Below are 3,972 nucleotides of genomic sequence, written 5' to 3' on the forward strand. Positions count from 1 at the left end.
TTCCTTCTAAATAGCGGAGGTTTTTTAGTCCGTCTGCCTATACGGGGCCTCGCGAACGTTTTAGAGTCACGCCCCTTTACCTTATTTACGGAAAGTCATTATAAGCAGCCCCATCCGTACATAGTTATCGCTACCGTGATTAGAAAACTGATAAGCAAGTAGCCCTGAGCCCTGCATTCATCAAAACTAAGATGCTCCACCTTTCACCATTTATTATCATCCCCATCCCTCTCTCGGAAGCGAGTTTTAGTCTCTCTAATAGGGCTAAACGCATCCATTCCGGCACACTAAACAGCCCTGGGACATCGCACAACCTTGCCTTACTCCAACACCTGTATTGAACTAATCACTCACACACGTTTCACTACTGTCATAAAAACTTAACAGCAACCCTTTGTTTTATTTCATCAGCGCCATTTCCTTACGATTTTACTCAGCTTACGGCAGACATTTCGAGCTAGAGGGGTTAGGTATGGCAACAGTAATCCCCTTCAGTGTGCGAAGCCTTACATAAGCTAAATAAAATCGTCTGGTTGGGGTAAGAACCTGCTAACAAGAAGGTCACCCGGATTCAATGTGTTTACGATCTCACCACAACATTCAAACATACAGTCTTCTAAACCCCTCCCTATTCACCCTGCCACAGTTTGTTCCAGTCCAATAACTGCAGCAAACGATATACTTTTTTACGTTCCCCAGACAAGAAATGCCATCAGTATTGTCACGAAAACACCCTTTGAGGACAAGCCTTATGATCGCACGGTCTGGTGAGCTTCCCCAATTATCCTGTAAGGGCTCGCTCTAGCAAAACACCGTATCGCTATGAAGGTACATCCCCAAGGACGCTAAGTACCCTATTTCAATTTCTACAAACAAACACAGAAGTAATGGTTGAAAGTCAGCAATGTCGCTTTTCGTATGATCACCACAGACATTAAAAGAATCCATTCCAGATACAAACATGGAAGTAGAGGTTGAAAGAGTACAGATTCGTTTTTCCTGAACAAGGTCACGGCAGATATAAAAAGTCAATTTGATATACTTAGACCTACTTGCACGCGTCAGTATAAGTTAATAAATGAATAAATTAATAAAAAGTTGAAATATGGAATAAGTCTCAAAAATACAGGTTAGCTCATACATAACATTCATCTTCCCCTCCGACGGGCGACTTATACTGAGATGACGATACAGGAAGCGTTACCATTACCTCTCACGCATCATTAATTCACCTTCCCCTCTCACTGCCACGCCCACGCCCACACCTGCAGATTCAGCCGTTCTAACAACACCCAGTTAGGTCTTAGGTGGAGTGTTGTTTCCAGACCACCTTCTTTATCATGAGATCCCAGTGCCACGAATTATCAAAATGGAAGAGTTATACCCAAAAAAAAAAAAAAATGGTGTTTACTGGGAAGATTAACAGTTTCAGCCCGTCTTAGACCCATCAGGCACTGTACCAAGCCGGATTAAACGTTTGTAAACAGGGTGGTTTCATTTACAACGCTCCTCTTCCACATCCACAGGGAGATTTCTCGTGTGTTGTGGAAGCGGCTCTGCCAGCGTTATCAGTGTCTATCTCCATTAATCATTCATTTTCTACCCCCACTGCCACACCCACGCCCACACCGGCAGACTGAGCCGCCCCAGGAACACACAAAATACCATCAACTGAGTTTTTGGTGGAGCGTTATTTATGGACTACTATATGCTATCAATAAACACAAAATCCATCTATAGGTATGACTTTCCACTACCGGAGAAAAAAAAAAAAAATTAGCCTACTTACCATAAAGCCTTGGACGCCCCCTCCTGAAAAATAAGAAAAAAAAAAAAACATTACACAGCTGCTGAGAAACTGGTACTTCAACACACACACACACACACACACACACACACACACACACACACACACATCTCCCTCCGACAGATCTTTCACACACACACACACACACATCTCCCTCTGCCAAATATCTCTCTCTCTCTCTCTCTCTCTCTCTCTCTCTCTCTCTCTCTCTCTCTCTCACACACACACACACACACACACACAATCTCTGCCAATCTGCATATTCACGTAAATCTGGTTAATTTGCATACGAGAAGGGGGGACACCATTGCTGGGTATATCGTAAAAGTATGTAATAAAGGCATATTAGGTGAATTACGCCAGTCCTGTTAAGAGTATACGCCAGTCGAAGTATACGCCAGTCTTGTTGGGTGTATGCGTCAGTCTGGGAGTATAAGCCAGTCTTGTTGCTGGAATGTGTACTTTGATATGGCCGTATTGTAGGTCATATGGGGTATTTCGTGGCACTTCTTTGTTTTTTATGGTTTTTTGATGCAAACTGTGTGGAAATTAGACAGACTTAAAATATATACCAGAGAATGTTAATGCGTAAAAATACAGAATGAATCGCTTAGGGATGGGTGTTACGGAGTCCCCCTTGCCCACTTAAAATACGGGAGAGTTACTATAGAGGTGGGTGGGGTGGACGTTCTCTCTCTCTCTCTCTCTCTCTCTCTCTCTCTCTCTCTCTATTTATCTATCTAGCTACCTATCTCTATCTCTATCTATCCGTCTGTCTATCTATCTGTTTATCTATCTATCTATCCATCTACGAGTATCCCTCTCTCTCTCTCTTTCTTACTATCTATCTATCAGTCTATCTGTACGAGTCTCTCTCTCTCTCTCTGCTATTTTTTCTCAGGGGGATGAGGTTAGTCACATGTCCTTCGCCTATTCACTACGAGGACGGATTATCCACTCCCTCCTCCCTATCTCAAGACGATATAAGACACCTGATAAGACTTTCAAATCAAGTAGTTAGTCTTCATTAACCTCTATACTACTATTTTTACTATTTTTTTATTTATTTTGTTGTTCCTCTCTGTCCATCTCCTGTAAAACACACACACACACACACACACACACACACACACACACACACACACACACATCTAAAATTGCCATCACACACATACAACTAAAATTGCCATCTCTCTCTCTCTCTCTCTCTCTCACACACACACACACACACACACACACACACACACACACACATACACTCACACACACACACACATACACACACACACTCACTCACTCTCACACACACACACACTCACTCACACACACACAACTAAAACTGCCATCACACACACACACACACACACAAACAACCAAAACGGTCATTCAGGCGTAAGAACAGATCACCCGAATATGATGCTAGTCACGAAGAAGTGCTTAGGAAGAGATACAGAGCCGTAGCACAGTCTTTTTTCCGCTACTGTGCTACGGAGAATAGGCAGAAAAAGACGAAAATTTGGGCCAAGTTACGAAAAAAAAATATAATAGAGATTTGGCCTTAAAATTGCCCAAAAAATAAATAAATAGATGAAAATAAAAATACATCATTGAGCTAAAAAAAAAAAATCAGACAATGAATATATAGCTTTATTTTTTTTTTTGGGGGGGGAACATAATGAAGTAAGCTGCGGGAACGAGAAGAAAGAAGCAGTGAAAGTTAAATAGGAAAGTTAATGACCAGAGGGAGAGAGAGTGAGAGAGAGAGAGAGACAGACAGACAGACAGAGAAGGGGAGAGAGAGAGAGAGAAAAAAAAAAAAGAGACAGAGAGGATTATTATAACTAATTGAGGCTAATATACAAAAATCATACGTCTATAATGTTAAACTTCCGAGAGAGAGAGAGAGAGAGAGAGAGAGAGAGTTAAGTCCAAGTGTAGGCCTGGCTCTCGTTTTCATTAGTTATTCCCCTCCGTGCCCAGTGCAGGGGGAACTAATTAAAACTTGGCGCGTTGTGTCTGTCTGTGCACAAGGGTCTGTATGCTCTTATCCCCCGCCCTTCCTGCCCACCCCGTCACCCCCCCCACCCAAATCCCCCATCCCCACCCTACCCCCACCCCTTACTCCTCTCTCCTGGGCCTTCTCCCCCACCCACATCCTTCTCTAC

This window comes from Coenobita brevimanus, chromosome 30 (assembly GCF_032717465.1).
Source record: "Coenobita brevimanus isolate Jiangsu-jjx chromosome 30, ASM3271746v2, whole genome shotgun sequence".
Classification (NCBI taxonomy): domain Eukaryota; kingdom Metazoa; phylum Arthropoda; class Malacostraca; order Decapoda; family Coenobitidae; genus Coenobita; species Coenobita brevimanus.